The 22,145-nt window shown below is 40.0% G+C and overlaps 1 long non-coding RNA gene across 1 annotated transcript; it reads right to left on the minus strand.

Moving 5' to 3' along the window:
• Positions 1–1,648: 1,648 nt before the first annotated feature.
• LOC311608923 lies at positions 1,649–21,697 on the minus strand. The gene is made up of 4 exons (XR_014783191.1): positions 21,616–21,697; positions 12,800–12,905; positions 7,263–7,388; positions 1,649–2,295 (listed from the first exon to the last, which is right to left on the minus strand). It is a non-coding gene; the product is annotated as an uncharacterized lncRNA (long non-coding RNA).
• Positions 21,698–22,145: the final 448 nt, after the last annotated feature.

Genomic DNA, 22,145 nt, shown 5'->3' on the forward strand with positions numbered 1-22,145 from the left:
TTTTTGGGAGGGCATGTGTAATCCTACATCTAGAAAACAGAAACCAAGTAGTTAACTTGCTGACAGGTAGAAGGTGCAAAGGTCAATGGTTCAAAACACACCCAGAAACACATAGAAACTGAGATAGGTTGCTTGATTGCTACTCCACTTCTTACTGTGGCATTCACTAAGAACGAAAACATCTGAATCTTGACGATCAAGTTGCCAAACATCTTAAAAGGCTTTTTATAAGATGAGATAATCCTGAGATCTATCCAGAAATTTCTAACTTATTTTAATATTTCCCAAATGTAGAGTTAGTTGCAATACTTAGCAAATATTGGTTGTCTTCATTTTTATGTCCCAAAACATTGTTCAAATGCCTTCCCAGGTGCCAAGGAACTGTCAAGGATCAAGTGATGGGCAAGAAAGACTTCCTTGGCAGAGGAGGTAGCTAAGTTAAGGAAGTGTTTATTGTGCAAACAGGAAGTTCTGAGTTCGATTCCCAGCACCTGTGTAGAAGATGCCAGGAGTAGCAATGCATGTCTGTAATTCTGCCTGGTGAAGCAGAGAAAGAAGGCTCTTGGGGATGGCTATCCAGCCAGTCTACATGGACCAAAGAGTCCCAGGTTCATCAAGAGATCATGGCTCAAGAAATATGATGGACAGTGATTGAAAAAGACAGCTGCTGTTAACCTCTGGCCTAACATCCATGGTCAAGTACATGCTCCTCCCCCAGCCCCACAAACAAGTCCTTACTCTCAGCCAATTCCAAGCCTATAGGTTGTGACAGATACCAACAGATCTTATTATAATCCAGTGGGACCAACCTTGCATATATAGGATATTGTATTATCATTTTGTTGTCACTTTCCTGAGAAGCTTAACAAGGCTTTTGAAAACTCATATTATATGTAACGAGCCCAGATAGTCAAGAGGGAACCTGAGGATAAACTGACAAGTGTTCAAGGAATGATGAGGACCTCGAGAAATGACATGCAGCTTAATATGCACAAGCATGCGGCATCAGGGGCTGAGTCGGGGAGAAGGATGGAGACAGTTGAATCAAATCAACTTGCAAGGGACCCGTGCTGTCTTGTGCCTAAGAGAGTAGGAGCAGGGCTTTAGATAGGAGTGGGGTGATCCGCTCTGTTTTACAAGACAATTCTAGTTCATTTCCTGAGGCTGAGCTAGAGCAGATGCAGCCACAACCGACTCTGTAGGTAAAGCAGGCTTAGTTCAGCCCTATGGCCAGTGTGGTAGAGGAGCAATGCTGTGTTCTACTGGGCTGGCGTTCTGGTGTTGACGTATTCTCATTTCCCTGAGTGATTCTATGAATGGTGTTCACATACTTATATCCTCTATAGGTACTTTGTGGTGGGTACGGGGGAGGATAAAATTTGATTTTTTTACTTTCTCCCTTAAAACATAGACCCTTTTTCCTCTCAGAAATTGTCCAAACTTCACCACATTTGCAATTCAATTTCATTATAAGAAGCTCATCATTAATATAGTGACAAGTAGATTTTGTCCCTAGGAATCATCTTTTCGAGAAATAAATAGTCTTTAATTTGTCATATAATTTGAGTGGCTAACCTCGAATACATGACTTCATTATTAAATGTTTTATCAATATTAGTTACTAGCATGTACTGTTTGCATCACTGAAAAGTAGTTCAAAATAATAGATATTGCTTTTTCATAATATACCAACTATCATGTTTCTACAGTCCCAAACCAAGGACTCTCACTATGGTTTGTTTGGTTCATTTGTTCACTCACTCAGCTTTTAATCCAAAATGAAGGGCTTTATAGAATGCCTTCCAGAATCTGTACTTTAGAAGTAAATTCTTCCCTTTATTTAGGCCTCTTTCTAAATGAATAAACACACTAGAGTTTGGAATACAAAGCTGAACATTATGACCAGGAATTCAGAGCTATCTACTTTGTTTGTTTCTCCATTCATAATATAATAATTTTAATGATTCGCGGCTTGGGATACTTCAGTCCATGATCTCTTCCCCTTTTGCTGTGGAGGAACAGTGTGGCGGAGAAGCACAGTGGAAACTGAGTCACTTCATGGTAGCTGAGAAATAAGAAGATGGATCCAGGAGACAATGTATTTCTTCCAGTGCACGTCTCCTTCTCCTCATGAGCTTTTTTCTCCACTTAGGTTGTACACTCTTTCACCATCATTGTATAATTCCGTCTTCACAGGAGCCCAACATAGCTTTAGTCTACTGGAGAAGCTACAGCTCTCCTGACCCAATGGCTCCCCAGAGTCTTTGAACTTGGGAAGCTTTCCACACTGGATTCCTTAGAAGAGAGAGAGCATATATGAAACATAGCAGCAACAACAGCAGTTTCATTCCCATATGAATGCCCTACTCTGCAGGGACTAGGTATGTACCTATGCAACACTATAATTTAATCCACATCATCTTCTGACAAAGAGGTACAAAAAAGATTGACCCATGTGAGCCTAACTAAAACTAGAACATGTTGTTTCTCTGACTCTCACACATCACAAATAGCAAGGCCTATAATACATATGCATTTATATGTCTTAACCTCAGTCTTTTCCCCCCACAGACCTGCTGCACCTCTGCTTTATCTATGATTATATTTTACCCTCATTTTCACGTTACCCTGAGCAAAAATGAAACATGAATGATGAATGTTTGACTCAAGCACACAATAAATGCCAACCTGGAATTCTTAAAACAACAAACCTCTGGCCACTGAATTTTGGCCGCTCCTGCACGAATAAAATTACATGAGAAATTGTACTAATCATTATTGACAGGGATGTGACTATTCTTTAAAACTGAGAAAGAGATGATGGGCAGAAACCAGCTTTTCTTCCCAGGGACTCCCTAGAGAACCAAGTAACTGAAGCGGCAGACAACAGTTTTCTTTGAAGATGACCTTTCATATTAAATGAGAAGCTGGAGGGCTTAGTCTCAAAGGGAAAGAAAAATGAATAATCTGTAAGGCCAACTACTCATTCCTGAATACATAGTGTTTATTAAAAAAAATAAGGAGAGAGACTAAAATATGATAGTAAACATCAAAGTAAACAAATTAAGTGTATTTTCCACTTTCAGGGTAATCTTGGAAAAATCCACCACAAATCAAGTACCAGGATAGGAAGAAGTTGACATAATTCAAGAAATATACACTGGCCAAATGTAAGTTTAGAAACACAGAGAGAGCTTTAAAAATAGACCATTGGAATCAGTCATTTCTGATTCAGAAAGTCTTGATCCAAGAGACTTCAGGCCAAGTGGCCTGAAGACTGTACCGTGAGGACCACTAGATTAGATCATTCTGTGACAAGAGGATGCATATTCACTTGGAAAAGGTAAAATAGAGGGATTTATGACCTGACCAAGTTCAACTTGAATAGACAAAAGATTTTTCTAGTAGGCTGTAGCCTCTAGCCCTGTCCCAACCCGAACTACCACGTGCCTTGGGAACTTTTAGCTAGAGGCTAATATGCTTCAAATGTAGATAGCACATCCACTCTGGATTTGTAAGGCCTTTTCCCCATGGCAATCTCTATACACCATTCAAGTTTCAATCTCAGAATGCCTGAGAAGGTCTCATCTCAAAAGCTAGAAATAAACATTTAAAGAGTTGTGGCCTAGTTTTATCTTTCTGAATAAAATGTTTGAGTGTGCTGTCATTATTAAGGCTTTGCTTTTTCCAAAGTTTCATCATCTCATTTTAAAATGTCACTTCCCTCAACTAAAAATCAAAAGTAATGAAAAGAGATTTGAACCTTTAACTTAGTCTAATGAAAGAATAACAAATAAAACACCCAGTGGGAAGTTAAGTCTGGTAATACTTTTTGCTGTTTTTTCTTCAATAATTCAATTAAGAATCCTATTGGCTGGGATTCAGAAGATATGCATAGCATCAAAGCTTTATAATATTTCATATTTGATCTTAAAATAGTCTATACTCTTTTAGTGTATTTACTAACCCAAATACTTCAAGCAGAATTTCTTTATAATGTAATTTAGAACAGCCATTTACCTTGGAGGAAAATCTCTGTTGACTATTGGCTCATATCACTATGGTGCTTAATGTCTCCAAAGGCAGAAATAAGAACCCAAAAGAAGGTACATTACAAAAGTTGTATTAATATAACCACTGCAGCTTCTTCTGAGAGATCTTGGAGAACTGAGCCACACTGGTTCCTCTTAGCCACTCTCCTCAAACATCAGGGACTCTAAAAAAGCCAGGGAACACTGTTCAGAGTAGCTGAATCACTTGGTCCGCTCTAACCCTGTCAGAGTTCCTAGATACAACGTCCCCAAACCTACACTCTCATAACAAGTTCTCTAATGACAGTCGTGGAACATTCCAGAAAACTTTAGCACTTCCCTTTTTTTAACCATAAATTTCATACAACTCTTTTGAATCCTTAGTCTATAATTTCTCATAAAACTCTTTGAGATCCTCTCCTGAAGATAAATGGCAAGACTTATTGGACTTTAAACTGTGATCCTTCAGTGTTATATGCAGCGGATCACAACCCTACAGCTCTGCTTCCCTCATAAAACTAAACCACAACGCCATTCCTTTCATTTCAAGCTTAACAGCACACAGACCCATGGGTGAAGCAATATAAACACTCTTGAGTAATTTCTCAAAACCAAATCTCCCCTGCAAAAACAGACATGAAACTCAGCAATGTGTAATCTCTCTCTGAACCCCTGAACCTGTGAAGCTGGCGTTCTCAGGCCACCCAGGTTGACTGGTGAGAATACTGCTCACATGTTCAACTGAGACAGGCCCAGGAGCTACCTGTAATTACAGATTCAGGTTTATTCTGGCTCCACCATTGTGTTGCTTTAAACAAGTCAGCAAAACAGCTGATCGCTTTTTGTTTGGTATAGAGGAGGTGAAACCTCATATATATATAGAAGTTGTCTTTTTTTTTTAAGTAATTTAAAGGATTCAATTAAATCAATGGTTTCTCATCATCATCACTGCTCAATGCATTGCCCTCCTTAAGTAGCCATATGAACACCAATATCCATAGGAAAAAACACTTTTAAAACTTTATGTAAAATAATTGCTAGCAATATTCATGCAAGTGTTCACAAAGGGTCTGTAAATGACAAAGAAAACCTGGAAATGCATGGATGTCCATTAAGTGGATACCAAGGAAGAGCTTTGCAAGAGAATAGTAAGTAGGAGTCAAGTGGAGAAAGTAATTCTACCTATAACAATGTGGATTTACTTTATATTTTCAAGTCTCTGAGTTTAGATCTTTTTTTTTTTCCTTTATGTCTTCTTTTCAAATATTTCACACACATGTACAATATAAGTTAATCATATTTATCCCCACTCCCTCCATCCAGCTGGCCTACAACACTATCCCCCAACCTTATCTCATATATATATATATCACATATATATACATATACATATATATACACACATATATATGTATATATATGTATATATGATATATTTGTGATATATATGTAATTTGTATATATATGTGTATATATATGCATATATATATATATCACATGCATCACACATCCCATTAAGTCAAATTAATGCCCTGTCCATATCATCACTTGTAGGAGGTCATGCATGGGGACATAATGACCTATCAATGACATGACGGTCACCCCCATACACACCAAAAGAAAATTACTCTCCTTTCTTTGGTAACCATTAACTGTTATTAGCTCTTTAGCTAGGAGTAAGGACTTGGGAGCACTCCTGGCTCTATGCTAGGAGCTTAACTCTCCTGACCTGGTAGAGGTCTTATGCAAATAACCATTGTGATTTGAGTTCAGGTGTGTAACACCTGAATCCCATCCAAAGGCCAGCCTTCACCACCCTCCTCACCATCCTCTGGCTCTTATATTTGTTCCGCCTCCTCTTTTTCCATGTCCCCTGACAGTTTAGAGGGGAGAGATGATACAGATGTGTTGTTCTTTTAAATGAAAACAATACCACTTCTCCTCTGAGAATGAAGAAATACTACGTTAAGAATCCATTGCTAATGGTAGCCATAAGGCACTATGATAACTAGTGAGTGCTAGCTATTTTTCTTCTGCAATCACTATGTCTTCCACTATGTATTGTGGAAGAAAACTGTTGAGATGTCACAGTACAGGAGACAATATATCCCGAAGCATGGAGATTTGGAGTTGTATTGTGGAGATCCACATGCCTAACCAGTAACGACTTTCTGTGTGACGCAGGTTCATTAACCCCTCTAAACCCTCTGGGCACAGGTAGAAGCCACTCAAGGGCACATGCATGGAGCAACCCAACAACTTGGCATGCTGCTCCACACACCACAGTGAGTGCTATTACACCAGTTCCAAAAAGGGTTCCCCAGAGGCTCGGGATTCTGTCTTAGGCCCCTCATTCTCTCCTCAAGTCTTCATCACGACATGAGGTTTAAAAAGGAAAGAAAATACTTCTTCCCTTAAAGTAAAAAATAAAACCTAAAACTTTAATTCCAATTTTCCTCGCATTTCTGTGTAGGAGTTGTTCGTCAGGAGATCCTATGGCCTGTATTGTCTGATTGTCATAAGTACCACACTTGGCCTCTCCTGTCTTTACTTAGCCTTCATGTTCCTCATGCAATACACACACACACACACACACACACACACACACACACTGTCGTTGCTTTCTTTCTGTTCTCCAACCTATTTTTATCTAGATTCAGATCCAAAGCAGTAAATAAGCACAATATTTAGGTCATACATTTTTATCTTGGACACCACGACACAAATAGACACAGTTCACAAATAGATAGGAACTGTTCGGTTAGTTTACAGCTCCTCTTTAAGTTTCTAACATGTAAGTTTTTCTTACACTTTTCACGAAAGTAATGTTGGTTTACACTTTATTAAAAAATAGCTGAAAATAAGAAAGAGAGCCATTTTAAAGTCTACATAACATAATAAAAAAGTGTGAGAACAGTTCTTTAAATGTAATTCAACCTAATTAGAGGAAAAATGATTAAACAGTGAAATTGTATGCAAACATGATGAAAAACATACTTTATATAATTTGAATGTGTTAAACTTAGCAATTAATTACAGAGTTCATAATGAAAGAACCTGGAATCTCAATGTAGACCTCTTGTCCACAGAGGATTGCCAGCTCCAAGTACTGGGAGGATGTCCAGTTTGACAGACAGACCAAAGTGTCTAAAGACTATGGCAAAGCATAGGTGTCTATAATTGAGCCATGAACTTGGCATCAAGAGGAAAGCATAGAAGTAGTTCACTTACTATGAAATGGTAGAAGGCTGCCAAGGAAGCCAGAAACAAGAAGAGTCCCTGTATTCTCAAAGGTGGCATGAAATTTATAATCTATGATGGAGGAGTCTCCTGTGCTGCATAAACTGGGATGTGAGGCTAAGAGAGAGAAGGAATGTCCAGTATGAAGTTTGCTCTCGGGTGCTTTTGGGGACCTAGGCAAACCTACCAAGTTCCAAAGACCAGCCCTCAGTCTTGAGTCAGGAAACAAAAATAAAGTTCTAAAACCTGGACAACATTTGGGAGCTACTGAATCCAAAGATGAAGACAAATATGTTTCTAAGCATGACAAAGTGAAACAAGCCAGACCAGTAGTTTCACCATTACCTTGAAACTTGCAGAGTGAGTAGCAGCACTCTAATTTCACCAAATCCCAGAACCATCATTACAAAAACAGAATGTTCTGTGGATCCCTTGGGTTTCTTTCTATGGATTCTCTCTCTCTCTCCCTTCCTACCCCACCGCCCCCTCTCTCTCTCACCCCCCTCTCTCATTCTTGCTCGGTGTGTGTGTGTGTGTGTGTGCGCGCGTGTACCTAGGTGCAGGTGAGATCTTGGATGCCTTGGAAGTAGAGTTACAGGCAATTGTGGACATTTTTATCTGGGTGCTGGGAGACAACTTCTGCTCCTTTGCCAGAGAAACAGACCATCTTAACTGTTGAGGTGTCACACTAACCCACCTGTGGAGTAGTTCTGGTGAACTTGACCTGTAAATAACAAGATAGGCTATTTTTGCTGCCCTGTCCTCAAAACACAAATAATTATGACAAACTATAATGATATGTGTGTGTGCGTGAAGGGGTGTGTGTGTGTGCGTGTGTGTGTGTGTGTGTGTGTGTGTGTGTGTGTGTGTGTGTTGGCAAACCTTTTGCTTTCTCTTCTAGAAACTAATAAGGTAATAGGAAAGCAGTCCTATTTTCTCCATCTTGTCATTAGTATGTAACTTTAACCTATGAGAACAAATTACCTTTCCGAATTCCTTCTCATTTCTGGACTATAAAGACTCTTTCTCAGCATCGTTTTCTCCCCAAATAACACTGCCTTTTACAAGTCCACTTTGCTCTTCTGGGAGCACACAGCTTCTAATGAGGCCCTAAAATATGGAACCTTGATTCTTAAAATGCATTATTAAAGCTGTTTACTTATCTAGCATGCACTGCGATAGACTGTCTACCGCTAAGTGGCACACACCCACTTACAAATGCCTATCACACCCATGACCTAATTCATGTAAGGGGAAGAATCTCCACACAGCCAGCCTTCAGAGTCAAGGATTCTGCTCTTGTGAGTGTGTGACTAGACATGAGATGGAGACAAATAGTCCATAATCCAACACGCCTTCTCTGCTGGGGCTGCCTATCATTTACGAGAGCAATGACCACTGGCATCTTGGATCCCCAGACTACACAGCTGCAAGAAGCAGCAACAACTGGCAACTGTCCTGCCTTCATAGCCGGTGTCAGCATGCTGTAATAAGCAAGCGATCTTCAGTTAAGTATTTATGAGCAAATGCTCTGGGATGCTCCAGAGTCTAATAATTAACAGCTACGCACTACAATTAAATTTTATTAGTGCTTTAGATATTCAAGTAAGATATTATCTCTTGTGTATGACAAATGCATGCTCCACGCCAAACCTCAAAGCAGCAATAAGAGCACGAATTTTATTTTTGTTTTCATTTCTATTTTCTTCTTAATTCCACTCTTCTGCCATCTGTATCTCAAACTACAAATTTCACAGACCATGCAAAGGACCATGGGGGAAAAGGCTGACAAAGGCATCCGAAGCTTTCCCCCAGGCACTCACCAGCCCTTAGAGGGCACCAATAGGGATATACTAAATTAAGGTGATGACATGAGATTTCAACAGTCCTAATTCACAGGCATGGCTCCTTGTGGCCATGCTATTTCATTCAACAGATGTTAATTGAATGTCCACTATGCATGTGGTACTGTTCAAAGGTTTATAAAATTAAGGTACTATAACATCTGTTTTTCCTGGTGTCCTTTCTAACTTTATAGTTTCAGAAATTAAATCTAAGAATATAAAGATCCAGAAGATTGTAACTCAGAGGTGATATTGGGTTATACAAACAAACAAAACATTAGCACAGGCAATAAATGCCAAATAAAAGAGGCAAAGGCTGTAACACTTCCTTGGAACTTCAGCTTTAAGAGTTCCACAGTACTCATTCTTAAGCACCAGTGTGAGTCAGAGTTTGTCAAAACAGACCTCTGGAACCCACCACCAGAGTGGACAGGGTACAGCCTGAAATTTAATTTCTCTTAACTTTGCACATAAAGCTATTGGTTTATAAACCCATCATGTGACTCAGTGTTCTACAGAAAGCCATCAGAGTCACTGCATGAACAAACAAACAAACACAATGGAAGCAGTAGTCTGGCAAAGTTAATCTACAGAGAGTGGACAAGACTGACTGGACAGAGGTAGACATATTTACAGCTGTCCCCATCAAATGTAATGGTACGGACCATAAACCTATGATGGCAAAAAAAAAAAAAAAAAAAAAAAAAAAGAATGGGCTTGACTAAAAAGAACCATCTGTTGATTTCAGCTGGTAGAGATTCTTGATGCATAGAATGCAGATTAGATGAGGTTATTTAGCTCTGTCGATCTGAGTTCCTCCGTAGGTGATATAGACCACCTCTATCCCTTGCATGGAGCTGTCCAGCTTGCCCAGGTTTGAAATCTTTGTAGCCTCCACATTTCTCATAATACTTGAAATTCCAACTACTTGGAATGCCCCTCTTTAGGTAATATGTGCCTCTATAAAGCCTGCTAATGTCAGTGTATACTGTGCTGTACCCCAGAAACACTGGATCTTCTTGTCACAAGCAAGGGACAAAAGTAAATTTTCTCCTAAAACTCCAGTTGTGGCATCTTGACCCAAATGCTTTCTCTCTGAGTGACTCATTTGGACCCACCCACTCCAGCCAGCTTTACTACATGAAGAGGACGGCTATATGCCTGTATATAAGCTGAAAGGTATTGGGTGGTTTCTAAGACAACTATTCCAACATCCCTTCAAAGGACCCAAGTAGCTTCACTGTTTCAAGCTAGCCAAGTAAGGCCTCTTAACATCAAGTTCACAGGACTCACCTCTTTCATGGTCCTCCCCTGGCCAAATATCCCAACAGCTGCAGATTCACAACCCCTACCTTTTCCTCACCCCAAACTCAAAAGCCATTTCTAATCTTGGTCACAAGTTCACAGAGTTCCCTTCAGCCCTAAAAGCCACTAGAAGCCCTAAAAGCCTAAGTCCTAGTCCCTCTTTGCTGTGTTCACCTGTCATTCATTTTGTGTGTCAGAGGCCTTGTCTTCATGTCTTGTGGATATGGGGCCTCTTGACCATGGCATTTGTCATTTTGTCAGCCATCCTTTCTCAAGAATTCTAGTGTGAATTTACAGCTATTTGTAATTAACATAACAAGAAGAAGAAGAAGAAGAAGAAGAAGAAGAAGAAGAAGAAGAAGAAGAAATTTATTGATGCCTTTCACTATATTTTGCCCCAAATATAAAGCTTCCACATTCAGTAGCAATGGGAGAATCCAGCCCAATTCCTTGCCTTTCTCCACCAGCCCACCCATAACCTGACCCTACTAATGATACATTTTGCTCATGTCTCTTAGAGTTTCTCTGTCTTCTATCCAGAACTGCTACCAGGAAGAAGTGAAGGGTCCACCGTTGGAAATCCTAAACAAATGTTTGAAATCCTTGCTTGCATGTTCTACTGATACTGTCTGGCAAGCTTTGGGCTAGATACTGAAGATAAAAAAATCAATTAAAGACAAATGAATAAATGTGGTTCCTGGTGACATAGATATTTCAGTCTAGTGGACAGAAGCCAATCCATGTCTTCTTAGGATTAAATGAAAAACCAGGAAATTGGTGTGAAACTCTTACAAACTACTTCTGAAGAAGGTAAGAGTATTTTCTTAATGAATGCATAGTTCTGTGTGAAAGAGACTCATAAGAAGTTTCTTTTTATAAAGAAAACTATTTACGCCAGTTACATTCTGTTTGTTGGCCAGACAGAAAGGCTTTCAGAAGGATTTTGTCATACTGTAATGCAATCTCTCTGGTTGTTTCCCCAGGTGCCTCTCACTCATTGTAGTCTGCCATTAAAGACACTCCTACATGTCAGAAAAAAATGAATGAGAAGAATGAGAGAAGATCCTTTCCCACCTCCCCGCATTGGGGCTAATAAGAAACGTAGTCATGAAATGTTTCTGATGCAAACATCAACCTCTCCAGTACCAGTGAAACTCTATCATAGGCTCATCTTTTTTTCCTTGTTTACAAATGTAATGAATACTCATTGTAAAAAAATGTAACCTAAGAAAACATTTTGTAATCTTGATACCCAGTGGTATTCATTCTTAATATTTGACCTATCTCTCTGTCTTACTTACTTTTGTATTGCTGTGAAGAGACACCATGATCATGGCCACTCTTAGAGAAGACAGCACTTACATGGGGGCTTACTCACACCTTTAAATGCTCAGTCCATGGTCATCATTGTGGGAAACAGAAGGGCACGTGTAGTAGATTGAATAGGTCTGGCCCACATACATTCATGTGTTTGAATGCTTGGACACACGAAATGGTACTTTATTGAAAGAGGTGTGGCCTGGTTAAAGGAATTACGTCACTGTGTAGGTGAGCTTTCAAACTCTGCCCAATGTGGAGTTCCAGTCTCCTCTTTGCTGCCTTTAGGGGATCAAGATGTAGCACTCTCTGCTGCTCCAATACCACATATGCCTGAATGCTGCTATGCTTCCCACCATGATGATAATGGACTAAACATCTAAAAGTGTAAGCCAGCTCCAGTGAAATGGTTTCTTTTATAAGAGTTGCCTTGGTCTTGTTGTGTCTTCAGCGTAAGAAAAAGACACTAACTAAGACAGCATGGCACTGGAGCAGTAGCTGAGAGCTTTACATTCTTACTTGCAGGCAGCAGACAGAGAGAGACAGAGAGCTTGTGAAACCTCAAAGACCAACCCTAGTAAGACACCTCTTCCAACAAGGACATATCTACTCCAACAAGGCCACACCTCATAATCCTTCTCCAAAAAAAATCTCACTAACTAGGGACCAAGCATTTAAACATCTGAGCCTGTAGGGCCATTCTCATTCAAAAGGCAACACCCTCCCATGCTATTTTTCTGTGCACACAAGCCCACAGACATGTATAAACGTTGTCCACTCTTATGAAGGCAACGGCTCTATTTTTATTTTCCTCTCACCCATTAAACAAACACCATCACCAATGTAATTAAATATTATTTTATGATGTCAGCAAAGGTGTCGCCACACTTATAATGAGGCCATTCCTCCCACTAATCTAAGTTCCAGTCTCTTGTGACAGGAAGACAGGCATATTTACTTCTCATTTACTCCAAATGTTATCTTGTGAATACTCCAAAGGAATGGACAGTGGAAGAGAGGAAAGCATCAATAACAGCATATCTGAAAGAAGAACAAAGTCACCTGAAAACTAAGAACTGCAGGCATCTCAGAAGGTGAGAGGGTGAAGTCCATGCCTCTCCCTTGTCCAAACAGCTGGGGATTTGAGATCTGGTTGGCTGCATAAGACCTGTACAAGATCAAGCAGGTCAATGTTCCAGCATGGAGTGGGAAGGATTTCTTTTTTTTTAATATATTTTATTAATTTATTCAAATTACATCTCAATTGTTATCCCATCCCTTGTATCCTCCCATTCCTCCCTCCCTACCATTTTCCCCTTACTCTCCTCCCCTATGACTGTGAATGAGGGGGACGTCTTCCCCCCCCCATATATGCTCATAGGATATCAAGTCTTTTCTTGGTAGCCTGGGAAGGGTTTCTCAGGCTAAGGGAACTATGGACACTTAATAGCTTCTGAAGGATCGACAATTTTCTTCATGGGTTTGGCCCCTAGTGAATCAAACTCAATCCATCAGATTGGCCCACACCTGTCAGCATATGGTCAGTATTATTTGGACTTCAAGGGTTTTTATTATTGTTATTTTTGGGAAAGAAAATAAGCATACAAAGTTGGGAGGGAAAGGAGGAGGTGGGTGGATCTGGAGGTATGGTTAAGGAGAGGAGTAGGGGGTGAATATTATCAAAATGTGCTTATGAAATTCTCCAAGGATTAACAAACTTTTAAAAATTTCTAGTAGAGTCTGTTCTCCTCACTATACATTCATCCTCAGGGTATGAAAATAAGGGAGTAACATACAATGTCGGCACAAATAGCATGAAACAAACTAGTTTGACAATTATATATCCTTTAAAATTGAAGGAACCAATCCCAGCACTCAGGATACAGAGACAGGTGGATTGCTGTGAGTTTGAGGCCAGCCTGGTCTACAAAGAGAGTGCCAGGACAGCCAAGGCTACACAGAGAAACCCTGCCTGAAAAAAAAACAAAGCAAAACTGAAGAGACTATTCTTACACTTAGGTGAGCATCGTCTGATCACCTGTGTGATGTTCTTTATAAAAGCAACATTAAGTGGCTCTTTTCAAAAACATGTGACACATGTGAATTCTTCAGATAATGTAGCTGCCAGGAAGTTAGACAACAGCTTGCAGGCATCAGTTCTGTTCTTCTACTGTGTGAGGCCAAGGATCAAACTCAGGTCACAAGTCTTAGAGGTTAATGTCTTTATGCATCAAGAACCCACACCAGCCCTGATTGGAGAATATACCTTAGTGTCTTAATAACTGTGATCTAGAATATAGATTTTTTTTATTAACTTGGTCATAAAATCAGAACACAATTACCCCCAAATGCTATATGGTTTTTACTTAAGCAATCTCAGGTGAGTGCAAAGGCAGAGGATCGTCTTTTGCCCAGTTTGAGAGATAATGTGGACAGCATCTACAACCATATAGGAGACAAAAATCTCTGGGTAGATCTGTGAGGACATTTCTAGACAGAGTTCGCTGAGCTGGGAAGACCTGCTCTAAATATGTGTTACCAGGCTGTGGCTTAGGGCCCCAGAGTGAGTTCGAGGGGGAAGGCATTTGCCTGCCCCCACTTTTCCCCTCCCTTCTTCCTTGTCCACTGGGGCCTCAGCTGCTTCATACCCCTGCCTCCATGACTTCAGTTCCAGAATACCCTCAAACCTTGAGCTAAAATAAAACCTTCCTTCTTTATCCTGATTTCTGTCAGGTATTTTGTCTCAGCAACAAGGAAAATAATACACCTAGTCTGCAAATGGTAAGCAGCTCATATAAAGTCACAGAGTTAGTCAAAGATCGTCTCAGAAAATGTACTTTAAGCATCTTATATACAAATGGGGTTTGTCTAGATTCTATCCTATTTGAAAATTGGCATTTCATCTCACTCTGTCAGAAAACACACTTTAAGTGGAAGGCCGAGGATGACCAAGGCTATCACAGCTCTAGAAACCATATTTTGTGACCAATGATGGATGAAGAAGCTGGTATAGTCAGCCTAGGAAAACAGCATCAAGAGGAGAGGAGAGAGCTCTTTTAGTGTTTGAAAGGCTATCAAATGGACATGGGCTTGTTCTGTGTTGCTGCAAGTATCAGGTGGGAGCAATGGACAGAACATCAAAAGAAACAAGTCCCTACCCAGTAAGGGATTTGTCTTTGAGCCTATTGAACCGTTCAACCATAGAAAGAGCGACTGTTATCTAGTGAATGCTTCTACACAGGGTACATTTAGGGAAAAACTGTCAGGGATGCTATGATGACTTTTTGGTTTCTGTATCATCACTCTGTTTTCCTTGGATCACTCCTGCAGTGTAGAGTGCACAGATGGCAACTGAAGAGATACTACTATGGTGCCAGGTGCTTCCAAAATATGTTTCCCAGATAATAAAAGCTGTCTTGGGGTAGAGAGGGGGCCCAACTGAATGGGGGACCTCAGAGGCCTCACAGGAGGAGCCTGGGAAACTTTGGCACAGGTTTGAGAGGCACTTCTGTAAACACCATTTCATTTCATCCTTAGAACACCCCTGGAGGGCAGATGAGAACACTGGGGCTCAGACTCACTTAGCAGTAAATTCCGAGTCACATTAGGCTCCGGAAGTTTATCAGAAGTTGATGACCATACTCCCTAGACCTGTACAAGAGAAAGAAGTAAGAAAACGAGTTCCTGGAAGGCAGGTTGGATTTTTAAGGAAATCAGATCTAGCTCTCCAATTCCCTTATGTAAAATGGGGCAGGATACACACATAACCATTAATATTCTCTTGTGTACATTAAATCATGTCTGGATCACTTTGTATATCAGTTACGATGTGTGCATTGTTGTTATTTTGTTTATTTTTAGGGAATGATGAGGAGAGAAAAAGGTGCCTGATTATTTAGTACACTCACACATATATTTTTAACCCAAGTCTGTTTGAATCCACAGAATGCTGTGCCCATGCATGAAAAGGTCTAAACATATTTATATTCATGGCAGAATGCGGATGGGAGGCTTGGGGTTGGCTGTATTAAGATTGAGGCAAGAGCTATACTGAGGTCACTTTTTATCTTTTGTGAATAATTATGAAAAGGGTGTACTCACCAAATAAATAATTTCAATGTGATTACAAAGAGAACAACATTTTAATGCACTTAGCAGAAGCAATTTACATGCATACAATTAATGTGCTAATTTCAGTGATCTTTAGCTATTCATTAAAACAGGCCTGGCAGGTCCTGTACTTGGCAACACTCTGTTAGTCATTTCCTGCTATTACTTTATGTACTCAAAAGTAATCAGCCATCTATAATTTAAGACTTTTCAGTAATTAAATAGCCCTTTCTCTAATTATGTCAAAATTAGAGAGGTTAGTGTGTGGATAAATATGTTTGTACTTGGTACCTGTATTCGGAGATGGCGATTTCTCTGTATGGGGCAACAAAGACCAATAAAGCCTTAACTTACAGTGGAAGCAGCTGTCATTAGAGTGAGCAAGAAAGGCCTTTTGACTTCAAGGCTCAGTCATGGTAGAAGAGGATTTTTATTGTGATGTTCTATACCAAGTCTTATAAATGTGGTGAAGTCTGGATGTATTGCCTACGAGGACCATCTGGTTTTGGTTTTTTTCAGGCTCTTGCCTGAGAAATGAAATAGAACAAAGGATCCAGCAGAAAAAGAGTTAAAGGTTGTGTTTGCAGGAATGTGTTGGCTGACATTGATCAATGGGCAATTTTGTGATCTTACGTTTATTCGCACAAAGGGTTCAAAAAAACAGATCAATAATGAAGCAGTGGTGAAGACGCCAAAGAAAAGGTGATTAATGAAAAATATGGTGGAGGCGCAATCTGCCATGTCGTGTGGATGCTCCCTCATTCAGCACCCTATAAATGAATATGCATCAGAGGGAGAGAGAACACTTCCTTGGAATGTCGTTGGAGCCAGGCAGAATCTCATCAGACCTCATGCTTCAAAGATCAGCTCCTCACGTCCAAGAATCAAGCCTCAGTCCCCTTGTGCGCAGTCTCTGCAAGCAGCCCCCCTCCTGCATTATGCATGAAGCCTGACATCGTGCAACATGAACAGAGTTCTAAAACAGGCCTCCAATTTTTATTTCCTGTGTTATGTTTTAATTATACCATTTCAGGCAGAATTTGTCGACAATGTCTTCTTACGTTTCTTCATATAGCTCATAATTATGACAGTAGTGGTATAGCCTAGGATGGTATACATAGACAAAGATTTCTCATAGCTTTGAAAGGATCTGTTGCTTTTAAAGCCATTGGTTTGGTGCATCGTTCTCAATGTGTGGATTTCACCTGGAATGATGAGCGTAAAGGCAGACCCCCCCCCCCAGCTCATCACATCCTGCAAGTGATATAACTAAGAATGAGCTGTGTTGAAAATGAATACAAATCTGAAGACAACTCAGCACTACCGTGTCACACCTGCCTCTTCTTGGATAGGAACACTCAATTTCTCAAATACCACACCCCAGGAAGGGTTTACTGGAAGAAGTCTTGTGAGGGAGTGCAAGCACTCTCTCTTTCTTGTCTTGGGTCTGGCTCCTCCTCTTGCAGAAGCCCAGCCTCTTGTCCTCATTGGCCCCTGTTCCTGAGGCTGAATTTGCAATCATTCTTTTGCACACAGAAAAATGTCATGTGAGAAATCTGCATTTCTTCATTGCATCTGTACCTAGTCTTCTTTGTTATCTTGGAATATGTCCTCTATCCAAATGACTTCGTCAATCAGTAAAGAATCAGGGCAAACCATTTTATTCCCAGGGCTCCCTGTTTTTAATGGTGCAGATAGAGGCTGTCTCTATGGTGCATTAAGGTTAAAATGCAATGCTTTCAATTAACCTCTTAATTTGATCCATGAAAGCATTGAAGAATAAGACGGTTCTTTTTAATTTCTCCTAGGGAGTTTCAGCGTCTACTGATAGCCAAATGATTATCATATATGTTTCTTTCCATGAACTGATGTAGGCACATCCAAGAAAACCAGGTTTGCATAGAATACTTTACATGTGCAATACTTTGTACTCCTGCCTGAGCAAGGATATCCAAGTAAGCAAGCAGACATCAAGGCTTCAATCCAGCTCAGACCCTATTTGCCTCCCTGAGAAGAGACAAAAGCATCTCCATGATCTTCCCCAGCTAGCCACAGGAACATCTTCCTCTTACTCACTAAAGGTACCAAACAACTCCTAAGACCCATTAGAACATGAAATTAGTCTTGTCTGCCTCTATTTCCTCAAAACGAAAGGGGTGAATGGAAGAACATTCACAGATTTACATTATTGATGTGTTTCAAGAATTTGCTAAAATTGAAACTGCAAAGCCAGCAGACTGTCAAATTTAGTGAGCTACACTTCTGAAATATTGTTCTCCTGTTTAAAATGATTTCATCAGTCAATATATAGTTGGGGGCTTTGCTTGGTGAAAATAATTTTCTTTAAGGATTTCATTGTTTTAATAGTCTAGACAGGGGTTATGTCTACCATACATTCATATAAAATTATATTAAGTCTTGGGGCCACTCCTGGGAGTGGTGTGCTTCAGGTGCACACCTGGAAGAGGGGACTGGATGGTGTAGCACAGTGGTCCCTAGACTGGAAAGGGCTTTGGCATCACCAGGAGTCATTTCTAAGCAAACACTGCGGGACCCATACTGCAGTTTCTGAGTCAAGAGTACAAGCTAAAATTTGGTCATCTAACACGTATCCGGGTAGTGCTAATGCTGTTCATCCAGGGTCAAAAGTGTGAAAGTTTAAACTTTGAAGGATCTACCCTTTTAAAAAACTTAAGTGAAAAATCCATTATCCTGCAAGCGCATCAAAGGTACGGCCTTAAGAACATCGCCCAAGAGGAGAAACAGCTTGCACTAAAGATTAAATAACAGAAGTGGGGAGCAGTATGACACAGACTACATTGGTGTGAGGTTCTCTGCCTAATATGACCATCTCTGGGAGAGGTACTAATGGGCCTGCCAGGACAGGGAAGCAAGGTGGAGGCCTGCCCTATTGATTGCACATTTGCTTTTGCCCCTATAGTCTTTTTTTTTTTTTTTTTTTTGATATATAGAAAATCACAATGAATCACTATCCATCTTTATTGGGATCCTGCCTAAGGTGTGAAATAAATATTCCAATAACAAGTTTTAATAGAGTCTCTCTAGCTTCTGATTAGAGAAACACACTTAATTTGTGAGTCCCAGCCATTAAAAATTGCCTTTGTGCAGGGACACTTACAGAAAAAAAAAATCTTAAAATAACCCTCCATTTGTTACCCTCTCCCACATATTACTCAAGTAATAGCCTGTATGAAATGATTTGATCTTGGCCTGGGCATGTGTCAGCCAGTGTAGTGTGAAAGGCAGCCATTTTAACCTGTGTGCATCACTTTGTAACCCATATGGCCACTATGCCACTAGGGCGATTAACATAAACCAGTCCCGTCTACACATGCTGAATGGCCACCAGCCACTGGCCACTTGTCCACAGCACAGACGCAGCAGCTTTGGCCTTAACTTTACCTCTCTCTCCTTTCTCCTTGCTTCTACCTGCACTACCGATGCGTCTCATTTTTTTTTTATTTTTTTCCTTAAAAGAAACTCAATTCTCCCACTTTCTCTGTCACATAAAGAAAGAATTTAAATGAGGCAATCTGTTTTCTGAATGGTGGAAGAGGAGACTCCCACTATTTAATTAGAGCTTATTTGAAAGAGTTATCTTAGTCTTCTGGACCAAAGCCCCCAAGGGAAATTATGATGCAATTGTTTGATGTCTTTCACTCAGGTGGTTGCCTCACCTTTGTAGTTTAGTTATGTCTGAGGTGGGAGGTGGGGGGTCAGACAGCTAGGCTTGTGTTGATTCCCATGGAGGCAGCATTGTCTCGACAGTTTGATCCCAGTTTTGGAAATCAGGTTTTACTGGCTTTGAGCTACTGACACGTCTGTCTCTGCGTTTAAGGCCAGTCTTGCTTGGGAAGCTGTTTCCTTTGATGTGGCTGTCAGGCTAACACAGCCATCACTGCAGCTAGGACATTTTCCTCCTTTTATGAAAGGTACCCATGGAAGGAAGTTATCTGGTTTTCGTGGTATCATGGGAAATGAGAATCGCCAAATGATATTTTATGAAATAATCTACTGAAAAAATTTTAATCGAAGAAGAGTAATTGTGCTCCTAAAAGAGGAATGTGAAATAGAGCTGGAATTATACACATAATATGCAAAAGGCGTACAAGAGAGTGAGGGAAGGCATCTTTGCTTCGTATGACACGTCAAAGCTAGAATAGTAAGTGACAGGATTGTAAAAGAATCCTATCTGCCTCCTTATCTCAGATTTTCTTCTCGGGGGACGTTTTTAGCTCCTCAATTCTGAAGTGATGACAATAATAAGAATAAAAATAACAATGCACAGGGATGGCTGCTAAGGCAGACCCTGGAATTTTCTAAAGAGAGACACTGTATTGTTAAAACCTGCCAATCAATCCCTCCTCTTCTTCTGGTAGAAACATTAATTGGGAAAAACAATTTTTAGTTAAATAAGTAAGAGATAAATCGGCATCTGTTATTCTGGTATAAAAGTACTGTGGGCTTCCTTTCTATACTCAGCCTGACTCCCAGTGAAGAGGCCAGTCCATTTTGCTTGCCACAGAATGCAGAGTTCCAGGATGAAGTGATGGATATTGGCAAGTTTCTCAGGTGATTTCCAAGGGGTGGGGAAAACCCTGTGTTTGCAGGAGCCTTGGCCCCTGCTACCTCTGAAATTCCAGTTTGTCTGAACACCTCTAAAAGGCTAAAGCTAATGTAGCTGGCCTTGGCTGGAGGTTTAGGTCCCATGAGTTACTCAGACAGAAAAGTTATCACAAAAACCAAATTCTACAGCAGAGATGGAGGTTCCAGGCTAGACATGGATTATCTTCCACAGTAATTACTTATGAAGGAAACTTGCCTAAACCAGCCACCCTGCCCTGTGGGTTTTCCATGGAGCCTGAGAAGCTGTGTGGGTAAGTGTGTGAGGGCAAGAACCTAAGGGCTGAGTGATATTAGTTAAGATCCTGCTGTCTACTGGCATCGGAGGAGCATGACCTCACATGAGCTTCCTTGTCCTGAATTTCATCCACGCAGAATGGGAAAACACCATCCCATCGCTTAAACATGCAAGACTCTTTAGTGAGGTAAAAAAGGTTGTAGCCAGCCAGCCAGCCAATTGATTTCCTTTTGACAAAATTTGACTATGATTCTTACTAACCACAGAATCTAAATAGCCTATGGGCTACTAAGTTGTACCAAGTTAGAGATATTCTTGGAAGGTCAAGGGAATAGCTGATCCAGAACATACCAAATTGAATACAGAGGTCTTGTATATTTTCCCTAGGGTTCATAAATGCTGATAAATTTGTACAAATGTCATACATACATTAAAATTACTCAAACATACTTTATGCAAGAAATCAGGACAATTTACATATCATCTCATCTAATCTTTGATACATTTTATTGTACAAAAAAAATGATTTCAACAAAAGATCACAGAAATACTAATAAAGAGCAAGGATTCAAACCATGGCAAGTAAACCACAGTTGTCAAGAAACTTAGTATTAAAAATCTCAAATTTCAAATGCTATTATGAAAGCCTCTTAGAATAGGAAATAATAATTTGTTGAGGCCCTGCTCATTTAAGAGGCTAGCTAAATAATATGTTAAAAGCCCCACCCAAGGGATAGTGTTGATTTGTTAGAGGGGAAAAATGGAGTTACATATAGAAATTTCATTTTCAGAGGACTATTTCTAGAAAATTCTGAGGGGAGGCTAATGATATTGTCAATATATTTGATATTTTACCTCTCTGCATGTCTTATTCTGTGTAGCTTACCTTAATTGTTCTCAACAGCTGGACTTACAGGCCTCAAGCTTGAATAGAATTGAAGTTCAGCTTGGTAACTCTAAAAGCTTTATTTCTGAAAAATAAAATGAACATTTTTGAAACATTGTCAATAATGCAAGCTTAGAAAATGTGTTCCTCCTTATTTCCCATTTCTGTCATTGGTCTCATGTGCTCCCTGTATACCTATTAAGACCTGTGGTCATTCTTTTTTTTTTTTTCTTTCTTTCATCTCTGCAGTCATTGAATCATTAAGGCCTGTCACTCTTCACTACTTATTTAATTACCTCACATCCAAAAGGTGGTTTTGCTTTCTCAACTATACCAATATAAATTCTACCAATGGCCATCTCTATACAATATTCCAAAACCATAATTCAGCCTTCTTATCCCCTTCCCTTTGGGAGCCCTTCCACACAATCATAAAAATGAATCCTCTAAATATTACTTTGTGTACGACAGTTTAATGGTGCTCCTCGGCTATTTAAAAAACACAAATGCTTAATTTACTATGGGGTGAG

This window comes from Acomys minous (genome assembly GCF_964271855.1).
Source record: "Acomys minous genome assembly, chromosome: 11".
NCBI lineage: Eukaryota > Metazoa > Chordata > Mammalia > Rodentia > Muridae > Acomys > Acomys minous.